We start from the raw sequence: 7,134 nt of genomic DNA, 5'->3' as shown, positions 1-7,134 counted from the left end.
GGCGACTAAATATTTTTTAGTAGCCAAAAGTCATAAATTGGCGACTAAATATTTCGTCGCCAAAAGTTTTTAAATAAAATTAATTTTCATTTTCAGCGACTAAAACTTTTAGTCGCCCAAAGTATCATTTATTATTAGCTACTAAATATGTAGTCGCCAAAAAAATTTAATTTTCATATTTTTTTTTTAGCTACTAAACTATTTAGTCACCTAAAGTCTTATATATTTTTGACTACTACATTTTGGTTACTAAATTTTTAGTAGCCATCAAGTTTTATTTTGTTTTTTTAGCTACTAAACATTTAGTCACCAAAAACTTTATTTAGTGTTATTTTTTTAATATTATTATTAATTTCTACACAACCTGTATTTATTTCGTGCAACCTGCACCCTGTATATAAACAAAACAATACATATGTCGATTTCTATTTCACTTTCAACCATCCAAAAATTTGGTATTGTAACATCAAATTCTATCCAAACCAAATATAATCCAACCCAAAATAATAATTCCATGCAAACAAATAATCATACAAAAATGATGTCCTTCGTATACAAAAAAGAAATATCCATTAGTAATCTATACCACCAGAAAATAACTTCATCTCTGTTAGATCAACAACTATTGCAATAATTGGTAGTGGAAAAGCTCAAGTTTGTAAAAGTCTTCTAGTAACAAGGTCCCATACCTACAATACGAAAATAAGTCATTTCGAGAAACAAAAATACTCATGCTACGAAGATATTATTATGAAACATTTAACATAATTAAGTAACCTTGCATGTGCCATCGAGGGAGCTTGATAAAAAAATTGAACTAGAGCCACTTGATGCAGTTGATAGGCCCGTTATAGAGGATGAAAGCTCCAACGAAAAATTTAGTTTTAAAGCCACAATCCAACATTCTGTCTCATCTACCAAACTTCCACCAAACAATGTGATTACAAAGTCAGTTATTTATTTTTCCTAAAAAATAAAACTAAACGACATTCAAATACAAACATTAAATTGTTGAAAAAACAAAGATTCACTTTTTTTACCCGATCATAGGCCAAATAATGATCATGCCATCTTCTGAACCAGAAATAAGAAATGAATCATAGCTGGAAAATGTCAAACTGATTTTTGATGTGCGCACCAAGTCCTGACCAATCTCCCATTTGAAATCTACAAATTACCATGACACTCAATATTTGAAAATAATGACTACAAATAATATATACAAATTAAGCTAATGGCCCACAAAGACAATTATTCAGTAATTTTTTATATTGTGATCAATTTAATGTAAAGTACTGATGAGATTAAAAAAAAAAAAATGATCTTTGCATGTGGAGCTACAAAAAGAGTTTATTAACCTCCCAAATTCAAGTGATTGTAATGATCGCTATGATAGATGAATTTTAAAAGTAATTACTAATAGCATTATTACTTTTGTCCAGTTAATCATATGTTATTCACAACGGGAAAGAGAATATTATTACAAACCAAAAATAGAGCAAAAATAAAGAATCCAGCTAATAGGTAATCAATGATAAAGAGCTTTTTCTTTGTCAATACTTGGACTGGTCTTTTTCATTAATATAATCATGACATTTAGCTAACCAGTTGTTTTAGACCATCGCATCATGTTTTGGATGAGAAGAAAGAAGAAAATCAACCAGGACACGAGGGGGAAAAAACAGCAAGAACATGAAACACTTGTTATCAATTTCAAAAATTTGAAAAGCAATACCACATATACAAAAATTAATTAATAAATAGAGCACATATCAAATATAGACTAGTCAACTTATGTATGGTATAGCAACAGTAGGGAAACAAGAAGGAAATAAAATCAGAACATTCTTTTGTTCATGTCATTCAGCAAGGAAATACATTGCTCGGTTTGTTTGTTTGTTTTTTTTTTCAATGAAGAACCTGATTTTCATTTTCTTTATCAATTTTGCTGATTCCAATGAAGAATGTGTTGAAATGTTTAAATCAACTCAAAAATTCAATGCAAACTGAAAGAGCGAACCATTTCACTTCCACGTGATATCCTAAAACACATTTCAGAATAAACAAGATCAAGGAAATTTCATGGAACTAGAATAGTATGATGGGTATAAGTGAAAGGCAGGAATTCAATACCTGAGACAATGTACAATTAGCCTTACCAAGAATTGCTGCCCATCCATCTTAAGCATCTGCATGAGTGAAAGTCATAAATGAATTGAATCATTCGAATATTATAGCTTGCAAATACTTGATTATAATTCATAGTATATCCAGAACATATGCACACAAGGAGCATCACATAAGTGAGATACCACAGTGCATCCTTTATAAACACAACACAGAAGTTTAAAGTAAAGTCTTGTCAACGCAGCCAGTTTTCAATTTAAACAGGGGGTTGTAACCAAAATGTAAGAGACATGAAACTGCTCTCAATTAAATCTCCAAATGTGCTTATAAATGGAGACATTTATACTTTAAATATGCATCCTCCCCATAAACAAAACCAAGAAAAATACAAGGTACGTGATACCCGTTGAAGGAGCTACAAGACAAAGGTGTAGGCCAAAAAGCACATGGGCTGAGCATATGAGGAAAGACATAAAAGTAGAGGAGGGAAACAAAATATCTAGGCATGACAAAACAGGATTCATCATACCAACCCCAAATGTAATCAGTAAATCATTAATATTTTTAGAACTAACAACTAATCAGTCTGCATATCACATGCAACACCCTAAACAGGATAAAGGCTACAGTGGAAACTAATCAGGCCACGCACCACAAACATCTCTACTAAGTAGAACTAATATTACTGGTCATCCAAAAACCAATTCAAAAAGATTCTTATTTCACAAGATAAAATGTCTTTTGAATCAAATTAGTTTGTTGTCTTCTTATATTGTAGGGATCAATTGACAATTCCTTGTTCATTCATTTCATACATTCTTTCAACTTCTCCAGTGATAAAAAAAAAATGTAGTGACTGATAATTTAAGAAAATCTCTCTTATAAGCTTGAGGTCATGAAAATCTCTCTTAAGAAAAGCTTTCAAATTCAACAACTATTAATAGAATTATATATTCAATATATAAATCCAGTTTCCATGATCAAAAGTTTGAGAAGACAGCATCATATAATAGGTCACAGTATGCTTTCTGATAAACTCAAACCATATAAGTAGTCACTTGGTAAAAAGCAGAGATGTAAGCACTGAAACTTACACCAAAGTCTGCACCACCTCAAAATGATAGGTCACGGTATGCTTTCTGATCCACTTGGGATTCAATGAATTTAATACTGCTTCAGTACGGCCAAGCTCTTGAAGCGCACCATCTCTTCCTTTTGTGTAAACAACTGCCATAGGATCACTCTGAAAGAAAAACAAAAAAAACAAAAACAAGAACAAAAAGAACACTCAAGACTTAAAATTCAAACAATAAAGGTACAAATCTTAAGTTCCATAAATATATACTTTGAATACCTTTGATTATCTTTTCTTGTATTTGCCAGAGATGATGAATGATAACAAAAAAATAAAAAAATAAAAAAGATTCATTTTTAAGAAATTATTAAAAAAAAATAGAACAAATTCAATCACAGTACTTAAACCAAGCAAAGGGTATACATAGTCTGCCAATCTAAGAAACACAAACACTTCTAACAAGGTAACATGTCATGCCCGACACCGACACAACACGACACTCATCGGACACTTCCCAACACTTAGACACACACACATGAAACAAATTACAAGTTTGAAACAAATGTAGTATTAAAGTGAGAGGTTTAAACATCAATTACAACAAACAGAGAATGTTGCATAGCTTGTGACATATATAAAGAGAGCAAACCTTTGGAAGATGTTCATATTATAAGGAGATGCAAGTACTGCATTCACACCTTACGTCTTTAAGACTAGTTCTCCAATATCATTCCTCATTATTTGTGGTTTCCTAGAGCAGTCACCCTTGTTTGAATTCATCAATACATTCACATTCTTACAATTACTCAATTAATTAGATTTTTTTTTTTTTCAGTTTTCGATTAGATTCCTAATCAATAGTATGATAAGGTCTATTGTGGCAAGCAGGAATTCATGTCTTAGAATTCTTATAACAAACAACACAGCAGGACAGTCAGAACACGAATGAAGGCTAATATTTGCAGAATGGTAGGAGCATAAATTTATGCCACACCAGAAGACAATGAATAGGACAAAACTTTAGGCATATGCTAAAGTACTTCATTGTAATAGAAAATCACAAAGAAAGTGAAGACAAGGTTTGCCTTGTGCTTCTTCTGATCATCAACCAAATCTCTAACAGGACTAGGGAAAATAATGAAAACAAAGCTCGAAATTTTCATTATAAGTCAATAGGAGAAGTCTAACCCTCCCAACATGTTTGCAGTAACTCTAACAACAAATTTCAAATGGATACTTCTTAACTCGGTTAAAGAACTCATAACCAAAATGTTTAGGTTGTAGAATCCAACAGAGGAAAAAATAAATAAATTAACAGGTAGCAAGGAGTTGTATGTTCAACATGTTACTACATTTTTGTTTCTGATCAAATGACTCAAAACACATCAGACAGAACCAGAAAATGTGACAGAAATGTATATTCAATTTCATGCAATATGCTAACCAATCAGTTACTAGAAGCTATCAACATTTCATGTTTTCCCAATTATCTAATCATCAATAAAATATGAAATATTAATTAAAATTAGTTGAATTGGTAATTTAGAGTAGACAAAACCCATTATCAAACCAAACCCATTTTCAAAATCAACACAAAATTAACACAAAATTAAACCCTAGATGAAGTGTGAGAAATGGGGAAATAGGGGAAGAGAGAGAGAGAGAGAGAGAGAGAGAGAGAGACACAGAGACAGAGAGAGAGGGAATGGCTCGACACAGAGAGAGAGACCCAGATCGACAACAATGGAGAGGACTGAACGCGACAGTGACAAACCTGTGATTTGCGGCAGTGTTGGTGGTGATTTCGGCGATGGCGGTGGCGACGTGCGACGGTGGGGATGGACAGTGGCCAGCGACAGTGGTAGTGACAGTCGGTGGTGAGATGGAGAGGCAGAGGGAGAACCGCTGAAGAAAGAGAGAAGAGGCGCTGGTTTGTGGTTTGGAAACCAAATATATATATATTACACCATTGGCGACTAAAAGTTTTTAGTCGCTGAAAGTATTTCATAAATCCCTCCAAACTATTTAAAATATCTCCCTCCAATAATTTTAGTTCTTTGGCGACTAAAATTATTTTTCGTCGCTGAACATAAACTTTTGGCTACTAAAATTTTGGTCGCCAAAGGTAAAAAATAATTTTTTCTTTTCCAATCGGCGACTAAAGCGTTTTAGTAGCCAAATCTCTACCTATGGCGACTAAAATTATTTTTCGTCGCTGAAAATCAACTTTTGGCAACTGAAATTTTAGTCACCAAAGGTAAAAAATATTTTTTTATTTTCCAATCGACAACTAAAGCGTTTTAGTAGCCAAATCTCTACGTACGACGACTAAATTTTTTTTTTGTCGCCAATTTCTGGCATTTTTGGCGACTCAATTTTTTTTAATCGCCAATAAACAATATACCCCGACTAAAAAAAATTAGTAGCTAAATATTTTACTTTTGCTGACTAAATAAATTTTTAGTCGCCATTTCTACAACTTTTGGCGACTAAATTTTTTTTAGTCGCCAATTTTGATATATTTTGTTGTAGTGGGAGCTAACCTCAGTCCTAACTGCACAAATCATATCAAACAACACACATTGAATCTAACCATAATACTCATGCCCATTTCTAGTCCTCGCGAGACCTTTAGCTCATAGCTCAAAACAGTCATAAAAGAATGAAAACTAATCACTCTCGATTGAATGCACCCAATCTAAACTCAATGGTACTGCCAGATCGACGTACCAATGACACAAATTCTCGCCACTGTCACGTTCCGATTTATAAGCCGATAGATTATTACTAATTTATTATAATTACGGTGATTGAACCCAATAAAGTTTAGTTTTGGAAAAAATCTAGAATTTAGGAGTAAAAAACTCCAAAATATTTTATTAACGTTGAAATCCAATTTAAGACGAATTTAAATGAAAATACTATTTTTCACCGACTTCAAATCCGTAAGCTCAATTTCATTACAATTACTTAGAATAAGATACTAATACATAAAAGATAATTAAAATTTAGTCATTAAGATTACAACTCTCAAGTTTAGGCTTTAAAAGTTGCGAATAAGCTCACAAACCCCAAATGCAAATTACATAAATGTCAATATGTGCATGCTAACTAACTAATTTTATAAGTTTAGAAACAAACTAATTACGTTTAGATGCCAATGCCCAAAATAATAACAAAACTCAAAACAAGCCTAGATATAATTAAGCATAGGTACACACGTGCAAACCAACAAAAGATTTAATTATTAGGCACCCAACACTATATGTTGCCGAAGGTGGAGTATCGTGTAGCTATAATTTTGTGGCTTTTTTTTTTGGTAGTTTGTAGTTTTTGTTAGGTTGTTTGTTTGGCCCTTTTGAGTCTTACTATTTTTTCTTTCTTGATCTATATGTTGTTTACTTTTATTTTAGGACAAATTTCACTTTATTCTCTTATGATTTGGCCCATTTACAAATCACCTCTTATCATTTAGAAATAACTACATAATCTTCACATTCTTTATAGACCAAAACGCATCATTACGAAGTCCGGTTAAACTGACCGGAAGTGTAATACACATGCTTCTTTCTAATGCGGGCATGAACACAACAATATTTTGAAATTAAAATACCATTAAAGTTTCTTAAAATAACTAAAGTGCCATTATTTTTTTCTATTGCATGTGTCTAAGGCAGAGATAGGGAGAGAAAGAGGTTGAAGAAATAAGAAACATAGAAGACGAAGGAGGAGGAAGACCCACCGTCCTCCGCGACAGGCTGACAATCACCGTCTCCCACTCCACTAAACAAAGATAGCCGTGGAAGCAATTCAATGTTATTCAATCAATTAATCCCAACAAATATATAAATATTATTTGGAAAATGTTTGGAACCCTCTTTGGGTATGACCCCTACACCCTAAAGTGATCTTGGCCCTCCATCTATGTATGG

General features: G+C 32.6%; 1 long non-coding RNA gene across 2 annotated transcripts; it reads right to left on the bottom strand.

The window, feature by feature from the left end:
• Window positions 1-451: 451 nt before the first annotated feature.
• On the bottom strand, window positions 452-5,383 carry LOC114322204 (uncharacterized). 2 transcript variants are annotated; one of them, XR_014341157.1, is made up of 6 exons: window positions 4,977-5,383; window positions 3,222-3,370; window positions 2,134-2,189; window positions 1,041-1,167; window positions 778-966; window positions 452-689 (listed from the first exon to the last, which is right to left on the bottom strand). It is a non-coding gene; the product is annotated as an uncharacterized LOC114322204 (long non-coding RNA). The 2 variants fall into 2 exon arrangements; XR_014341156.1 differs by having other exon boundaries at window positions 778-1,167.
• Between the last annotated feature and the right edge of the window lie 1,751 nt (window positions 5,384-7,134).

The sequence above is a fragment of the Camellia sinensis genome, chromosome 9, assembly GCF_055761805.1.
Source record: "Camellia sinensis isolate YWXY chromosome 9, ASM5576180v1, whole genome shotgun sequence".
Taxonomy (NCBI): domain Eukaryota; kingdom Viridiplantae; phylum Streptophyta; class Magnoliopsida; order Ericales; family Theaceae; genus Camellia; species Camellia sinensis.
The sequence above is the reverse complement of the archived record's forward strand: the minus strand, read 5'-3'. Positions and strand labels throughout refer to the sequence as shown.